This window comes from Myodes glareolus, chromosome 15, assembly GCF_982192425.1.
Source record: "Myodes glareolus chromosome 15, mMyoGla1.1, whole genome shotgun sequence".
In the NCBI taxonomy this organism is placed as follows: domain Eukaryota; kingdom Metazoa; phylum Chordata; class Mammalia; order Rodentia; family Cricetidae; genus Myodes; species Myodes glareolus.
The window spans coordinates 49,956,785-49,962,944 of NC_142040.1; the positions used below are offsets into that span (position 1 = coordinate 49,956,785).

At 43.0% G+C, this 6,160-nt stretch overlaps 1 protein-coding gene across 2 annotated transcripts in view; it reads right to left on the bottom strand.

The window, feature by feature from the left end:
* Egflam (EGF like, fibronectin type III and laminin G domains) overlaps positions 1-6,160 on the bottom strand; it is a 167,471-nt gene that overhangs the window by 102,545 nt on the left and 58,766 nt on the right. The gene's annotated exons all lie outside the window — the stretch shown is intronic.

Sequence of the window (6,160 nt, forward strand, 5' to 3'; positions counted from 1 at the left end):
TGTCTCAAAAAATAACAACAAAAAACAAAACAAAACAAACCTTTGTAAAATTAATTTTTAAGTTAAATATTTTATACATTTTGGAGATTTTTCTTTGTGTATTTAATTTTTTCAACTGAGTTACTTTTTCTCATTGTTTTATAAGAAGTTTTGGTAAGTTAAAGATCTTAGTCATTGAATCAACTATATTTTCTTACTATAATTTTATTATTGGGTCTGACTGTATAATTGCCACTACAGACCAGATTCACTACTGAGTTAAAAGATCTATGCTTAGACAACCTAAAAGGTGACCGGAAATGAGGACAATGATAGTGGAAATGGTTTAACAGTTCCTTCAGGAAATGTTAAGATGACCAACAGGATAGTTACATCTGTATTCATAGGAATAGGACTTCTTGCTATGCACTGGGAAAAGTTAAAACTGAAGGAGGCAGCATGCTTGCTTACTTCAGGAAAAGGGAGTCAGTCATGTCTGTAATGGTTCAGCTCATAAATTAAAAAGCACCCTAAAAATTTCAAGAATAAAAGATAGTTATAGAAGTTGGTGGAAGGCCAGAGAATTGGAGTATAGTAGTTTCCATCAACTGTTATGATAGATAGATAATGATGAAGATAGATGGGCAATAGATAGAGAAATAGATGGATAGATGGATGGATAGATAGATAGCTAGATAGACATACAGACAGGCAGAGAGACAGGTAGACAGACAAATAGGCAGGCAGGCAGACAGACAGACAGACAGACACACAGATCCCCAGATAGATAGATAGGCAGGCAGGCAGGCAGACAGACAGATAGATAGGCAGGCAGGCAGACAGACAGATAGATAGGCAGGCAGACAGACAGACAGATAGATAGGCAGGCAGGCAGACAGACAGATAGGCAGGCAGAGAGACCAACCGACCGACCGACAGACAGACAGACAGACAGACAGATAGATAGATAGATAGTATAAAGAAAGAGAGGAAAAAGGAATGAGGCCAGAATTCTACTCTACAGTAGAGATTTAGAACCAAGAAGCCTTTAATCTCCCACTGCCAGTACTGGTACCGTAACTGCTTCTAGGCATCCAAGAGAGTAATGGACACTAGAAAGAGTTCACATAGTCTAGTGACCTGGCCTGGCTGCAAAAACAGCAGCAGGAAAGTGACCTCTGCCCCTTTCTTGTTCTCTATGTCTTCTGAGAATGTGTTTGATTTGTAGAACTTAGTTTATATCTAGAATGCCGACTTCAGAGGAGGTGTGTGTGTGTGTGTGTGTGTGTGTGTGTGTGTGTGTGTGCGTGTGTGTGTGATTTCATTTGTTTGTTTCCAAGCCTTTGTGTTACAGTAACAGCTCCTATACAGAGAGTGAAACGGAGAGGGAAAATGTCAACCTACAGCACCCATCTTGGTATCATAAAGACATAAATCCCAGCAATATGTCCTTTTTACTGCCGTATTCTCTGGATAGAATTTACATCAAATCTTGCTGGGCATTGGTATGACTCATATTTCATTGTCCTTTTCACTCATTTCTTTGGTCTTTCAACACATCTAACAAATATAAATTGAGCTTCCTAAGCATACAAGGGATTGGTCAGCCAGTGAGGTCACAGAAAGGATACAAAGATGTGAGTCTACAAACAAGTTAACAAAACATTGCAGTTGGGTTTAGGGACCCTTACTGTTGGGGAACATGTAGCAAACACATGCCTGTTCTGCCCTGTTTGGAAGAACAAGGCAGACAAAATGGTAGTGAAGGAAGGGTATCCCAGAGCAACATCTACTTTTTCCTACAGTTACAGGAAGAATGTCTCCAGCACACACCTGCCAGTCTGGATCAACAGCTGAGTATGCATGGGAGTAAGGGGAGGAAGGAATCGTACTGGCTACAGGGAACCTTCCTAGGGCCACAGAGAAAACACAATGTAAGTCTCCCCAAATGACCTTTTGATGCCGCCTATGGAGGTAGGAATGTGCGTGAAAGGCAACCAGGTCAGACACCCAGACCAAATACTGAAATATTCCTGAAGAACCTGTGACACCTGGGAAATCAAATTATAGAACATATTTAGAATTCCAAACCATATTTAATTTTTGGCAGAGGAAATGTCTAAGCTTAAAAGAGGCTAAAAAAATAAATCAAAAGAAAACTAGTTGATTCTCAACTTGAAACTGTCCTGATGCATTTCAAAAATTACAAAAGTAAAATTCAGACCAGGAGATTGAGGGGTAAGTAAATTGCTGCTAAATGGCAGGCCATGGGATATCTTTATTATGAAAACTCATAAATATTGATGAAAAAAACATACTGAGACCTTAATAAATAAGTTATGAAGAGAAAACTCAAACAAGAAGTATAGCCAGTAAACACTCACAGGGAAATATTCAAATTTGTGAGTTATGAAAGAAACGATCTTTAACAACTGAAATGTTGGCTCTGTCTATTAAAATGAGCCAAGGTGTTTAAGTGAGAGCAAGGACAGCTAACAGCAGCGCGAGCACATGCTCCCCCCAGTAATCAGGTATGGCAGTGCAAATGAGCACGCGGGCTTATTTGCCACACCAGTGGTGCCCACAGCCATGCCTGTCCTGTCTTTTGGCTCCTCGAAGTGCAATTAGCCTGTCTGAGTGGGAGTTTCTGAAAAGAAGAGAAGGCTTCCCCAGCAAAATGCTTTACATAGCACCTCTCGGGGTACAGAGATTAAGGAAGTAAGGATCTACATGGGCAGAAACAGGACACAACTAGATGACATCACTCAGATGGACTGTGGACAAACACATGCATGGGATTGCATCAAACACATGTGCCACCTTGGCCTGACTTTTCAAGTGGAAAAGAAGACGTTAGAGAGAAGCTCGTGAATCCAGATACAGTCTGTGGCTTCCTGGGTGGAATTATGCTTTTGCTAAATGAGATTTGACAAAAGCGAACCACAGCTATGGAGGAGTTAGCTTGAGGGGAAACAGGGTCAAGCTATGAAGGGATTCTCTCTACTACCTTGGGAACGCCTCTATAAGCCTGAACTTATATCCCTCTGAAAGCATATGGAGAGAACAAGGCAGGGGTTCTGCCATGTTCATGCCTGTAATATATAGTGTAAATTTTAGACTATATATTTTTACACCGTATTTTAAAATAGTATAGTGTAAAATTTAAGAAACGTGCCCAGATGACCGTAGTACTTTGATTACAATTCTATGATAGATTTGTTTGAAAAATAATTTGATTGCAAGAGAAAAAGATTGATTGTGACATTTAAGCAGATGAGATTAAAAACTATTTGTTTCCCTATTTTCTCCTAGTTGACAAGCTTTGCACAATGTCATCATATTGGTTTCTCACACTGTAAAGAAATTCATTTCGAAAGGTATTTTTGCATTCAAAGGTCAGAACTTGGGGTTAGGAATCAAGTCGAGACCCTGGATTATGGAGGAAGTCTGTGAGGCAGCGCTAAGTGTGCACCAGCCAGTTAGAGCACATAGGGCTGCCGTATGTCTGCAGTCCACCTGCTTCGACTTAACGGCAAGGCTACGTATAGTTTGCAGTTAATAATGCAGATTAGCTCTCCACAACAAAAGACAGTAGACCTACATCATCTTAAGTTCTCACGCCTCATGTCAACCATCAGAGCCAGCTCAAGATAACCAGGAAGGAGGCTGTTAGGGGCATTAAAATGTCACAGGGAATTGCCTACCGATTGTGACTAGACCTCTATCAGGGAGCGGCTGGCTGCAGAGGACACAGATATCTGGCGCCCCAGCTCCTCGCTATTCACTGGCTGGCTATAAGTCGACAGACATTTGCGTGATCTTTCCTACTCTGTTCTAGAGTCACTAAGGAAGTTCTGGTCAGGAGTGAGGTCTCACAAATGTGCCTGTCTCCTTGGACTCCTAATCCCAAGAGAGGGCTGTCAACACAGGGCTTCACAGAAGGTGACAAGAGGTAAAGGCATGGAGGATAACTTGGTGAGGTGTCACTGGGTTAGGGGTAGAGCAACAGGTCTCACGCACAGGGAGGTGGTTTCACATCCCTATGAAAGTTATAAACTAGAAATTGGTGGGTCAATGCTTCAAGCAATCTGTCTATACGTCTGACTGTAACGTATTTCTCTGAGACTGGGCAGGCAGCTCTGTAGTTAAGAGCACTTGTTGTCCTTGCAGAAGACCAAGGTTCGGTTCCCAACATCCACATGGGGCATCTCACAACAACCCATAACTCCAGTTGCAGGGGATCTGATGCCTTCTTCTGGCCTCCATGGGCACCTCCATGTATGTGGTACACAGATACATACACAGGCCCATGTATAAAATAAAAATAAATGGATAAAAATGGAGATATTTTCCTCTTTCACCAAACAACTAGCATCCATAGAACACTGAAATTATTACTACTTATTATAATTTTATTTTTCAGATTTCTTTAAAAATAAAAGCTAAACAAGTGCAGATAAAAGTCCGTGTTTCATTGCTGCCCCCTTCAGTTCTCCCTCCCAGAGACAGTGACTATTCTGGTCTTCTCATGTAAGTCTGTGTTTCATACAATTCTTGATTGTTTTTTAATCTATTTTTATTGGAAACAACTAAATTTTCCATCAGTAAAGGAACAGATACGGCTACCCAGGCAATGACCCCAGTGCCATGCCATGCAAGCATTCATTTAAAAGGAGAGGGGTTGAAAGAAAGGGGGAGACAGAGTGAGAAAAGGAGATTTAAAATCTTTGGGAAAATGTAAAGTACTGAAAACATAGTCAACTCCGATTTGCCCCTCATGGCTAGCCAGAAATCACATTTTCTAGATCTAATGCCACTTGCCCAAGTGCGTGGTTTCCAAAGTCTCTTTGTTGCTATATTCAGCTCCCTGTATCCTTCTGGCTAGTGTTCTGTCCCTCAGCCTGCAAGCATGTGCTCGAGCATCAAAGAGACTTGCAGCGAAGATCTCTGCACAACCCACCATGTCTGTTGGAAGTTAACTCATCTCATACCTTTCCTGGGTTGAGGCAGGCATTATTTCTACTTTTGGGGTGAAGAAAGGGAGTTGTATGGTCTAGGGATGTAAGATCTTACCAAAGAGACAGAAAGAGGTATCATGAGAAATAAAGTCTGAGTATTCTTCCCACCCCATCTCTCCTGCCTCTGTGTGATTCCATGCGATTCTTGATATTTTGCCCCCGCCACCGTTCAGCTCCCACTCCTTCCCACCCATCCCTTTCTATGTATATTCTGTGGCTTTCTATTCGCCTCCTCTAGCCCAGCCCCTTGCACCCCAGAAACAGCCCTCTGTGCCCCAGTAAAGTAGGGCCAGGTGTCAAGTGGGTGCCTGGCTTTGTCATCCTTCTTTTCAGCTGGCGTACCACCTATGCCCCTGGGACTTCCCATCGTCACTCGCCATGACTTCTAGAACACAGTTGCACCATTCCCATCAGCCTCTTTTAATGCAAGCTTCCTTCAACTCTGCCTGGGAGAGTTAGCCCTGCACTGCTAACTATGCAGGGCTAGCATTTCGGCCAGCCACCTCTTTGCTATCCCCATCGTAAGGATTTTCATCCCTATGGAATAGGTTAAGTGATGACAGCCTCCCCCCCCCCACACTCTTTAGTTCAAGAAGCAGTTGACTATATGTGGTTTGGGACAGAGGATAGGCTCCTGGGGTTTGTGTATAGGACATACAAATGGCTGCTAGAAGAATTAGAGACTCTCCCAAGCCAGGTCTGAGTGCTGAGCATGACCTCTCTCTGAGTTTGTTGGACATGTTCTGGAGTGCAGGGCAGACTTCAGCTGGTGTTCTTTGAAGCTGTATTTGCTGCACAAGAACATTGCTGATAGAGAGATTTGGTGGCTCCTGGGATATGGAAGGGCAGGCTACAGGCAGGGGTAAGGCAGCCCATGGTGTCAGTCCTGGGATAGAGATAAACTCCAGTCAGGAACACAAAGGATCTGGAAGGCCCAGAGAAAGCACCAGGCAAAGGGAAGACACAGGCCTGTATAACTTAAGAGGCAAAAAGGTGTCTGAGTAGGGTCTTCACAGGAATAGCAGGTATCCCTTCCCTTCCCTAAAGCTCCTCCGGCTACAACTGAGACCCTGTTCCCATCTCTACACTCTCTGTGTCACCAAAGCAGAAGACAGACTTTATGTAAGGCATACAGAAGCCAGGGCTCTTCAAGGGCTCTCTGA